General features: G+C 33.0%; 1 pseudogene; it reads left to right on the forward strand.

Moving 5' to 3' along the window:
* Window positions 1-3,432: 3,432 nt before the first annotated feature.
* On the forward strand, window positions 3,433-4,245 carry LOC113711443 (protein DMP6-like; annotated as a pseudogene).
* The last annotated feature ends 9,196 nt before the right edge of the window (window positions 4,246-13,441 follow it).

A 13,441-nucleotide genomic window follows, 5' to 3' on the forward strand; every position in this document is an offset into this window, starting at 1 on the left:
TTTGAAGCAATTATACTTTGAAATACCATTTGAATCGAAGAAATGGAGAAAACGTATTTCTTTTAGTCGTAAATTTTATTTTTCCAAGGGTACAAGTTTCAGCTGAATTCTAACTTATATACCTCGATAAAAGAAGACGCAAATATCCTAGATGGTTCAAGTGGTATTCGTCCTCAAATCCTTACCTAGTTCTCGAGTGCAAATTTGGGCAGCACGCCCTTTGGATTTACCTATTTTCCAGCCATTTATGGCTTCATTCTTTTTCTCAATCAGTCCCAAAGTCACACACAGATAATCTCATTACAATAGCCGTTCAATAGACTCAATGTCATACAATTACAAAACCAAGCTAGAAAAGTGACCGGAAATAAGGTTTAAGACATAGAACAAAAAGACAGGTTCGACGTCTCTTAGCGTATTGGTCACAACCGAAGCTATGCTTATCAGATTAGAGTAAAATTTGCATTGTTTCGAAGTTAAGCCAAAGAGCTACAACTTTGATGAAGAAAACTCAACCAATTTCATAGTGTATCTAGGTTAAATTTACAAATTACAGAACCAGAATTTCACTATCAGGCTGGTTAATAGCACTTTGTTCAAATGACAATAACTCAGGCTACAAAAGTCCGATGGAGACGTTTTCAGATGCGTTGGAAAGCTAAAATATAGAACTACAACTTTTGTGTTTTGTACAAAGGCTAATTTAATACGGATCAAGGTGAAAAAATGAGGCCAAAATGATGAAATGTCAAAACTGTCCACAGAACTCTACCTATGGCAGTCAAGGGTATTTTCATCATTTCATGTACTACAATGCTCTGATTCAGTTGAAATTTTTCAGGATGCTATAAAACATCATTTCTTACAACTTTTATGTTTTGATCTAAGATCAATTCGGTCTCCATCATGCCCGAATGGAACTAGTCAGAACATGGCAGTGTAAGAACTCAAATCTAGAATTTAATGAATTTAAGGTGTAAACTTCACATTTCTAACTTGAACCGCTACTTCAACCTCCTATACAAGATTATAGACACCATATGCCATCTAAAAAAAAAGATATACAATTGAGCAAATCAAAACCCTAACTCATTACCATATTTTATTTTTCACAACCTATAAATTTGTATATTTAACCGTATCTTTCATTTACTTTTTCCATTTCCTACATTTATTTCCACTAATTTTATTTATTCTACTACTCTTTTTTTTTATCTTTCTTCAAAATTTCTTTTCCTTTCTCATAAATTCTATCCATTTCACCACTCTACTTTTTCATTTTTAATTTTTTAGTGCTTACATATTAGGTTGTGAAGCAATCTATCATCCTTAATAAAAAAATAAGTTAATAGTTTTCAAGAAGTAGAGAAGACGAAAGCAAATGTTTAAAATATTTTATGTTTTAATTATCTATTTTTCTTTGATTTTCTATTTTGTTGGTAGTTTTTGGGAGCTGTTGGATTAAACACTCTTATTAATTTTTTTTCAACTAATCCCATACACGGGGACGGACCCCACGCCAACTTTTATTCAAATAAAAAAACAAGAGTTACAAAAATTTTAAATGAAAATGATCAATACCGCGGCCTAGCCTATCCTCATCTTCCTAATAGAAGGCATTCCTAGTTTATCTAGTCGGATTTTCCCGCATGCCAATTGGAAACACGCTATTGTATTTAAACAACTATTGTATTTTTTTTTGTTAATCTAAATTATTTTTCTTTTTCTCGTACAAGTAAAAGAGGGTTAGGTTACCCTATATACCTGATCCTATCTTAGAAGTAAGCCAATCAGTCATTAACCGATTGAATAAGATTAGGGTATGAAATGCAATTTTATTGAACCGCTACTTGTGATTAAAGTTAGCGAAATTGCAAATGGACTAAATTATCCAATCCATGAACACCGTAGTCCTCCTTAGTCTTAAACCTCTTACATTTGTTGATTGCAATGAAAATTGTTATATGGTTTTTGAAATTCTTGTAGTGGTTATTGGTTAGCGTTCTTGTAGGGTTGAAATCTTGAATGGTTTTGGCAAAGTCACGTTCCTCACTCCTTATAATCTGAACTTTAAGCTTCAGTTTGTTTTTCTAAATTAATTAGGTGAAAGCTGTAAAATATCACAGTCTGAATTCATTCCGAGGTGAAATTGAATTTGAAATTCTCAAATTTGAAAGCCAAAAAGGTCAAAATATTCTATAATCAAATTACTGATTTCTTCACTCGAATTCAATACTCACCCCTAGTGTGGACAATATTAGAAGCAAGATTCTCGGATAGTTTCAAGAAGATTTAACTTCACCGAATGCTAGCATCTTTAGAAAATTATTTATATCTGAGGTGTTCTTCATAAACTCTCTTTAATTGCATGTAAGTAATCAAAGTTTATCCTTTCATAAGAAACAAAATTTTTTAATTTTTTTTAACGCATGCATGTTTGTTTCGTTACCCTAGCGAGAGGTTTTTTCCACGCCTCTGATTTTGTTGTGAGTTTTTTTTCTTTGTTCTTTGTCAAATCTGTATTTTTATTTGTCAGATGGGAACTTCTCTTATCCTATTTAAAGTAATTTCAATTTAGGTCGACCATTAAGACACGTATCCTTTGGGTTACAGAGATTATTTGAAGTTGAAGACAATGGTTTAGAGATACAAGGGTGTCATTTTAGCTGATTTTTCAGCTTGGAAGGAATTCCTTCCATGAATCTGATGCATGCATATTTTGCCATTTGGTGCAATTTATTGAATCAACAAAGTGGTGATTTTTTTTTTTTTTTTGTTTTAAAGCAACGAAGTGGTGATTGTTACTTATCAGAAAAATCAAACGTAATTTATCCAATACAAAGGAAATACTTCAAATTTATTAAAAGAGATAGATACAATAAGACGAATGGTTTAAATGAGAGTTGAATATATAAATGGGTAAAAACCAACTTAATAACTTGCAGATCAATCTCACTAATCTCATCAACTAACACTCTGCCCCCTGAACATTTGGAATGGTAATACTTTACAACATTGTAAATATTATTTGTAATTTAATTTTGATAATCCCATGTGATTATTTTTGCTCCCAAATTACTCTCAGCCTTTCTAGTTTCTTAACAATCAACTTTTAGATGGTTACAGTTAAGTGCTACGTATTCAGAATTAGGATATTGATTTGATCTGCTAGTTCACTGTACCAGAACAAAAGGAAAATAAAAAATAAGCAATCGACTAAGAAACCTTCAAAGAGAATCACACATACTAATTAATTATCAAACCGTTACGCTGCCCAACTTGGATAAATTTAAATTTGTCGAGCCAATTAATTAAAATGAGAACCGTGTAGAACAGCAACTTGCTCCTCGTGATATTGAAACTATAAGACTTTCGTTTCCTATAAATACATCCGTCATGAACTCTCCAAGAAACAAACCATTTTAAGCACTCAAAGCAAGTCTGAGACACCTCCAAAATCATCCCCAATGGATATCAAAGTAGAAATTCCTGCACCTCAATCAACCAACAATGGTGATGCGAAAACTCCCCTTTTAGCCTCACAAAATTCGCCTTCAACCACCACTCCCCAAACCGATCAAAATTCTTTGATAGCACAAGCTATTAGTTCAACATTCAAGGGCACAGCCTACCTAGCTTGTCGTCTCCCTACAGGAACAGTCCTTGCTTTTCAACTCTTATCTCCTATACTCTCCAACCAAGGCGTTTGCGACTAGCTTTCAAAACCATGACAGCCATTCTATTGTCTCTGTGTGCACTTTCATGTTTTATCCTTAGCTTCACAGACAGTTTCAAGGATGAAAAGGGAAAAGTTTTCTTCGGTTTCACAACGTTCAAGGGCTTCTATCCCATTGATAGAACGGTGACTATTTCCCCTGCAGAAGCTGCAAAGAAAAAGATCGGTCCATTTGATTTCTTGCAAGCCTTTTTGTCGATGTTAGTTTTCGCGACCATTGCACTTCTTGATAAGAATATTGTAGACTGCTTTTATCCCACGCCTTCAGTTGAAATCAAAGAGGTCCTTTCGGTATTACCTGTTGCAAACGGGGTGGTTTGCAGTATGTTGCTTGTTGCATTTCCTACTCAGAGGCATGGAATTGGCTTTGGTGTTGACAAAACAAGCGTTACATCTTAGTAAACAAATAGATCCTTTCCTATTATTTCTTACAAGTCCCAGTTATTTCTTTTTCCCACATGATGCATAAATGTTGCTTTCCAGTAACTTGAAATAGTTGTATTCACCAATGTTATCTCTTGATTCTTTAATAGTGCAGTATTTCCAAAATTACACAACTTTTATTGTGATAAATTGAACAAAACCCCTTACTTACATGGCAATACCATATGAAAAAAGGAGAATTACAGGTTGAAAGTAACCTTGTTCCCGGGTCAACACAAAATTTGAACAGTTAGTGTCAATAAAGAATTTAGTTGAAGATTGAAGGCCATTTCAAGGTAATGTATCACCAATATTTTATTGCTCCCCATTTTATATTTTTTTCTTTTCCAATACTAGATAATGTCAACTTGATCTTTGATCAGTTGGAATATATTTGGTAGGAGAAAAGGTCAAAACATTCCAAATAATCGTCCTCTAACTTTTTTATTTTGGTTAGTGTTTTTAACTCAAAAGCAAAGAAAGTTACTTATTTTGTTTGAGTTTCCTATAAATTTTGTATCTTTCGAAATCACAAGATGTGGAAAAGAAAAAGTTAGTTAACCACTACGTATAAGTATTTGTTTCCTTTGTGAAAACTGGTACGAAAAATTGATTTTCTTAACTTCCTTTTTAATGTTTTCAATTATGTCACTACTCTTTCACTTTAACCCTTTTTTTTTTCTTTTCAAACCAATCACATATTCTCAACTTGCAACTTGCAACTTGCGAAGCCTAGAATAAGCACAAACAACCTATAAGGATTTACTTTCTTTGAGAAAGCTGGTAAGAAAAACTGTTTTTCTTTTCCTTATTATAACTCTCAATTATGTCTCTACCCTTTGACTTTAAATTTTTTTCCCTTTTCAAACCAATCCCATGATCTCAACTTGCAACTTGCAGAGCCTAATAAGCCGGGAACCAATTATAACTTGCAAATGAAACGCTAAATGTACAAATTCATCAACTCTGAATGCGAAACAACCTTGAATAGCAAATTACACCTGGTAAACGGAAGGAAGGATGATATATATGTAAACATGTCTAAAGATAGGACTAATTCTGCTTTGCACCCCCGAATTTATAAAACTTTCTCACTTTACATCTTAAACTCTCAATTTCAAACACTTTATACCTTAAATATTTAAGTTTGTCCCATTTAAATCCAATCAATAACAATGTTAACAAAATTAATGAGATAAAAGATGTTGCAAATTAATGATGATGTATCATTTTATGCTAGCTACGATCCCTAGATTCCTTTTGACTGATTTCAGTACATTACATTAATTTGTGTGATCCTAGTCACAAATAATATTAGCAAAATTAATGAAATAAAAAATGATGCAAATTAATGATAATATATCATTCTATTCTAGTTACAATACCTAGACACTTTTTAGACCAATTTCAACCAATTATCATTGATTTGTAGAGTTCTCATGTCATTAGTTTTACTGATGTTGACATTGATTTTAAAAAATAATGTTGTCATTGATTGGATTTATATGCAATAAATTTGAAAGTTTAAGATATAAAGTGTCCAAAATTAAGAATTTAGCATCCAAAATTGAAGTTTACGATGCAAAGTAAAAAGGTGATACAACTTGGAAGGCGCAAAGTGGAGTTAGTCCATAAGGATATTGTCCATGTTAAACCTTTTGTATTTCCGTGCCCATGAATCATATAATGCGTTAAAATTACTTCAAAGGATTTGATTAGACAAGGTTGTTTATATTTTAACAAAAATGCCAGTTGGCGAAAGGAGACAAATAACTTTGAGGGTGTACAAAATAACGGTGGAAGTAATGCGTCTCTGGAGTAGGTATCCATAATGCGTCTCTGGATTTTTGTTCATCCTACGCCGTAAATATTTTGGAGTTTGTAGAAAAAACTTAATGTACTACCATCAACCAAAATATGTCTATGGTTAATTAAATGAAGGGGTGCAGGAATAGCCGAGGCCATACTCAACCCAAAGAAGATGTTCAAACGCATTCCATGTAATTTTAATAACTCTTGGTCTGTTGACCCTGATAGACATATTGTTCATACTTAATTAACTTTAAGAGAAATGGTGCCTAAGTGCAATCATTCATGAAAGAAAGAACTCAATAAGTAGGGGTAGGCAAGGCCAACATGTCACGGCCAAGAACTCTTATTCGTTTTGTATATCATCAATACTTGATGAGGATTAGATTATTAGAATTATTAGGTACCTTTTACCCTTTATTTTAAAATATAAAGGAACACTACACGTTAATTTCATTTTGTATTTCACGCGTTCTTCTAAGAATCAACACATGTATTATGTAAAAAAAGTGTCATGCCCGCAAACAGCATCAAAAAAAGAAAAAACAAATATAGCCATCCAAAACCGAAAAAACTACACAGAAATTGATTATCCAATCTCTAACACAACTAAAAAAATATTTTCAAATTGTTCCTCAATTTTCAATGTTACTAGCAAATGCTTATGATCCAAGCATGAAATTTTAATCTTAGGTGTAATTAATTCAATAAGATAAAAAAAGTACAAAAAGAAAATAAAAACTTGATACGACTTACACTTTTTTTTTATATTCTAGATCAACTAAAGTTTCTTCCAAAAAAAATAAGAGCATAACCTTTACGAATAAAACTTCTAAACAAATCATAGGCTCTCATAATTGGGTTTTAATTTGATCAAATGAAATTACTTAATTATCTTTGAAATTAGTATTTGTGTATATAAATAAATAAATTACTCTATATATATGTGTATATATATATATATTTGCATGTATGTAAGTCGAGACGGGTACCCGGGAGTTTTCAAACTTTTCACCCCAAGCTGCTCTGCATATATGCGGGTGCGTGACCCTTTTCTAACTTAGTGAAAAAATGCAGATTGGTACCACAAATTTCAAAAAGGATTGGACCTGATTTTGCAAGTCAACGGGTATTTTTGCCACGCCATCACAAAGGCCGCCATTAACTAGCGTGTAAACTAGTAAAACTTGGATGTACGCATTCTCTCTATACGTCACCATGAGTGAAGAGGGACACCCTTAGGCCATAAACAAAAACAAGTCTTAGACAAAGGCTTCATCACTATGTCAGCATTTGTTATTGCGTATTGATTAATTGAACAAGAAGATAGTGAGACTAATTTTATCTAACAATATGGTAACCTGGCTCCATATGCATTCTACGTGCATAAAATGAAATAGGATTAATGGGCCCAATGCAGGTGCGTCGATTGGCAATGTCAGCACAGTTAGACAATTCCGAGCATAACCCATTTACATTTTTAGATGTGTAGACCGAAGCTAGGCCCATTAAAGCTTATGAACCCCAGGGTCATAGACAGCTTAGCAGATTTATATTGGGCTTTGGGCACAGATTAGGTTAGCCCAACTTCCTCATGGTTCATAAAATTTGTATGTGAATTCCATTATTTATTGATTAACCAAGCAAATTCTATAATTTTGTACTTTAGTTTAAGTTACATACAATGACGCGTGTATGTCTATATATATATATATATATATATATATATATATATCCTTATGGACTTGTAAATTAAAATGGAATTGTGTATTTTAACAAAAAAATCCTAAGCCGATGTTGATTTATAATAATATTCTCGTTATTACCTTGCATATATACACATACTATGATATTACTGAATAACATGTACACACAAATAAAAGATAAAACATATATAAATATATTTTTTGGTAAAGTTATTTGTAAGTATCAGGTTAGCTTGGCATGGCACAAGCTCGACTGAATTTGAAATATTGCCTAGATTTTAAGCCCAAGCTCGTCTCGAGCCGATTTTCACACTAGCCTTAGCCCTATTCTGGCAAGTTAAACAGGCCAACTCTATATTTATCCAACCCAATTGATAATCCTAAAGAAATACAACTCCAGCATTGTCAACCCAAAGCATAGATGGCAAAGGAAATTTGATGCAAAGCTCAAAAAGGCATCGCCAAACCTAAGAAAGTTTGGAACAGTTTTATCTGGAAGTCTTGTACCCCCATTTCGTAAACTAGGCAATTCCTACTGTGCAGTGCACAGTAATAGAAGATTTCTACCCACCTATCTGTACAAAAAGTATACGCCATTTTGCTATAGTTGTTATGTGGATGTTAGTAAATATAATTTTGAAAATGAAAAGTTGAGGAAAAATATTATTAGTATTCCATCAAAAGTTAATGTGCAATATTTGTGTAATAGTACAACTAGTGGATATTTCTTTTGTGTGGTATATTGTAAATAAGCATAACTTTATATGATAAAAACCAAAGGATTAGTAGTATACAATAATAAAATGTGGAAATTAAAATTTAGATACTTGCAAAAGTGCAATTTATAACAAAATAAAGCTAAAGAGATGATGATTGCATTGTTAAGCTAGCAACGAATCCATTACATTGATAAGTTAGTATCTAGTCCGTTACTGGCAAAAGACGCAAGATAGCCTTAACAAGCCAAGCAAAAAAAAAAAAAAAACTTCATATGGTATATAATAAGACGTAAAAAAATAGAACAAACATAACTTATACAAAATTTGTAGGCTCTGACTAAGAGAGGCCTAAGGGGAGGAGGGAATAAAACAGGTCAAATATCAATAGACAAGAATATTACTAATCTCAAAAGTACTACAGCCAAATAGCTGACTGCTAAACATAGCATGAAACAAGCATTGACTTTTCTAGGAGGCTAAGTGATACGTTCCTCGATCAACACGTTTCGAGACACGTAGCACGTTTGCCCAAGGATCTAGCGAGGACGTCCAACGCTTGGAATTGCGGGATCTAGAACCAAACGGACGACACGATTTGATTCAAGACGGTAGACGACACTCCGATGAAGGTGAATACTCCAGGGGAATAGGTCGGTAGAACAATCTAGGACAGGACGCAAGACTGCTCAAAACCCTTGCCGCAAGTAAAGGGGTCGAATCTCTCTCTCAAGAAGAATCGAAAATATGCAAAACTTTATTGATAAAACGTCTACCTTTATGCTTACAAAGCAAGCCTTTATATAGGCAAAACTAATGAAACCCTAATATCGCAAGGCTAGAGGGTCGGCCACTCTTTGGACAAGGTGGGCCGACCCATGGACTCAATAAAAAGGGCCTAGTGGTTCGGCCATCCTTAGACAAAGGTGGGCCGAATCCATGGCTAACAAAAGGACTAATCTAAACTTAAGACTCTTAACACTAAGGCTTAAGGCCCTATTCGGCCAACTCACTTGGAGGCCCACTTGACTCTTCATGGCTTGGATCATGGTGTAGATAACTTGACTCTTCATGGGCTTGGATCATGGTGTAGATAACTTGATTGTCTCCTTCCAAGCCTTCAATATCTCTATGAAAGCCTTGAGTCAGGGCCGCCATCCATCTCGCTATCCGTGCACACATCACTAAGTTATAATGAACCATAAATATACTTGAATGAAAGACCAAAATATAGAAACACTTTGTAAAGAGAAAACAATGAATGATAGTTCTATGTTTCTAAAAGTAAATAGAAGAAAGCATAGACTAACTTGCTACTCAAAGATGGTCAAGTCATTCAACTCCAAGTGCACAAGAAAGTATGATTAGATTGGATCCAAGTACAAAGTAAAGAGCGGTAAGTCAAAATTAAAAGGTTAATATCCAATCACCATCTAAATTATTTGTAACATTAATAACCAATAACTGCTAAATATAACTAAAACATGGGGAACTGTAGCCAGTTAAATCTTAAATAGGCATATAATATACACCAATTAACAAAACAAAATTTATGAAAAAAAATAAGTAGGAGAATCTGAGCCAAGATAAAACAAATAGAAAAAGGAAAAGGAAAGACACAAAAAAGGCATAACAAGCATGGCAGCAAAAAATTAATAGCCTTCACACAGCTTATAAAATGTAAAAGATAGCACAAACATAAGTTACATAGAATTTGTAGTCCTTCCAAGAGAGAGGGCTGAAAGGTAAAAAGGCCATAGGTCAAACACGAATAGACAAAATATTCTTATTCTCCAAAGTACTACTAAATACAACATGATCAAGCATTGACTTCTCCAAACAGGCTAAGTTTAACCAATCATAAGTATACTGAATATCAGGGGATAGAAACACTTTCCATAGAGAATAGAATGAAACAACAAGGAGCATAAATCAATTTGCTAAGCAAACATCGACATATAGCTCCAAGTACATAAGAAAGTATGGCAAAAAAATGCAGGTGTACTCATTAACATCCCCAGGAAAAACTTTAATAATGTCAAGGAAAAGAATGACACACAAACTCATGCACATTAAATGTAAAATACGAAAAAATGATAAAACCATGGACACAATAATAAGCAAGTAAACAAGAGCAGAACAAGAATAGGTTATAAAGGGGAAGATGGGAAAAATTCCAAAGATGGATAATTACTGGGCGGTTTAAAAGAGAAGCAAACAACCATGACTGTTTCGATACTATGAGCAGAGAGCCATTTTTTTTTTTAGATTAGTAAAACTGACAAAAGACAAGAATAATGGAGGACTAGTAGAGAGTTTCAGTTCTGAGAGCAAAAACAAGATCCAAACAAGAGGAAAAAGGGAAAAATGGAAGAGAGGAACCTCAATTACCTATGGCACATAAACTAACTCTTGAGGTATAGTAGCCTTCATTAATTAAATAGTATACCATTCATGCAAAGAGATGAAAGGTTAGTCCTGAAAATTCGGTACCAGCCTTAACATGACTTCAATATCATATTACACTTATAACCTATTCATGAGTAAATGCTAAGGAGGCAAGGTAGAAAGAGTTTCAAAAAAGTGTTCATCCTAGAGCAATTGGATGAATTCCAAACCACAAATAGCATCATACACTCAAAAAAACTCTGAACAAAGTTTTGACAGTGAGAATTTGGCGGTGAAAAGGTATGAAGAGTGAAGGTGTAATTAGTTGCAATTGGATGGAGTTGCAAGAAACAATTAATCAATGGATTGATGTTCAAACATTGTTAACCGAGTGCATTAAAGAAAGGCGCAATAACCCTCTATTTTTTGCCTTGGCAGCCGGTTATAAGTCTAGAATTTAAGATTGTCCAAAGGAAATAAAATAGTACACTTTGACCTTCTCTTTGTCGACATGGAAGATCCATTTACACAAGGCAAAGATATAGTTAAGTGGGATAGCAAAAGAGCGCGTTTACAAAAGAAGTGTGCTTTGATAACCACAATATAAAAGGCACGTGCAAGAGAGCAATCCAGGGACGACAAAAGTTGAAGAGTCTTAAGGTTCTTTTGTCTATACGTTAAGAAAAATTACTTGCATGTATTGAATCGAAAAACTTTTTGCACACAATGGAAGCCAAAGTTACTATAGCACTAACGATTACCCTTTTGCCAATCCTTGATGAGCCATAGTTTTATAACCTGGAATATAAAAAATAAGTCCATAATCAAAGAGACATCTATAAAAGATATGAGTAACTAGCAAATTAGCTATTTTTCCTTATAGATTTTACCACTTTGTTAATTTTCCTATCAGCATATAGCCATAGAAATTGTTGAGCAACTACAATTTCCAAAAGCTTAGCACCTAAATAGAATAAAATAAAATATTAATTGGCGTACCAAAAAGTGCAAATCCAAAAATATAAATAATCAAGAGTTCATATTCAATGAAACTAAACTAAAAGGACACTCATAGTGACAATTTATAAACATAATTCAGAGATGGCAATCAAACAACAATCACCGAATTAAAGGTAATAAATGAATTCATCATATGATAAAACCAAAATTTATGTTCTAAAGTTTACTTTCACATTAAACCAATTACAGTCCTTACTGTTGCTATTGAAGTCATATAACACAGTGATTAATGTCAACAACTAACAAAGAACCTCTCACTTATACTTAAAATTTGAATCCACAAATCAAAAAATAAGCCAATCAAAAATTTTTATAAGGTTATAAAGTAACATAGTAGCGCAGCCTTGTAGACAAGTAAAATGCTGCGAAAGGGAAAAAATAAATAAAATAAAGTAAAATAAAATAAAATAAAAGCATAATGATCATAGTCATTTTCATCTAATGAAGTCAAAATTCGTAAATCTTGCTAATTGTTTGATACATATTTTGGTCATCAGGGTTTTATACTACATATTCTAATCCCGAGTCTTCACAACCAATATTGTGCCTCAATTTTGTCTCTATTCATAAAACATCCCAACTTTTTCTTACTCTTTCCATGTTACAACTCCATATACAGCAAATTAAAAAAAATAAGTCAAGCCATACTTACTTCCTTTCTTTGTTAGGAACAAGGCAAGAGAGGAAGGGGTCAAAATCAATACATATAGACTCACACAATATCTTTAAAAATGAAGAACTATATTGCAATTCATAAGAAAGAAAGTCTATCCAAAATAAAGCATGAATACTCTTTTGAGCATATATTGTAGTACCACAAAGAATCTAAAAATTACTAAAAGTTTTCCAACTTAAAATTTACTTATGGATCAAATTTGACATTATGTTGCAAGTAGAGAAGTACCCTACAAAACTTCATCCTTATACATCTGCAACAAATATCAAGATACATAGGGAAGTAATCAAAAAGAGGAAAAAGAAAAAAGTTTCATGGTAAGAGCCATGATACAGAAACTAGTCGAAGAGTAGCAAAAATATAGAAAAAAGTAAAACAAATACAATATGCAAAACTTCTTAATCATCTTAAGATCGAAAAGATCTAAGGTATAAAGAAACAGATATGGAGCACAAACAAGAAGATAAAAAGATACTCCTAAATGGTGAGAAATAAAGAGAGAGACAAATGGTTAGATGGAGAGAAAAGAAGAGATGAATGCTTCCCTCGAGCCTTGATTAATGGGATGATGCAGACTTTTGGTTTCTTAAAATTCTATTCCAAATTAAGATTTGAATGAGATCCAAAAAAAGTAATGTGCTACTCACATAAGAAAAGGAGGATGACCAAACTTGAGCCCCTTCCTATGCCACATCAGTAGACGACCAAATTTTCAATAGGTCTCTAGCCACTTTTATCCATATGTTAATGAGTGTGGAATAGCCTTTTGAGTTTTTTGCTTATGTTAAATCTAGAAAACAAGATAAGATATAAATAAATATATATATACACACACACACATACATATACATACATACATAAAATGTTTCCATCATTTATTGAGATCTAGTCACATAGTTGCTTAAAAAGGTCTCCAACATGATATACTATTATTATTTTATAAGAGATCTCTTTCTCATAGGAGAAA

The sequence above is a fragment of the Coffea arabica genome, chromosome 10e, assembly GCF_036785885.1.
Source record: "Coffea arabica cultivar ET-39 chromosome 10e, Coffea Arabica ET-39 HiFi, whole genome shotgun sequence".
Taxonomy (NCBI): Eukaryota; Viridiplantae; Streptophyta; class Magnoliopsida; order Gentianales; family Rubiaceae; genus Coffea; species Coffea arabica.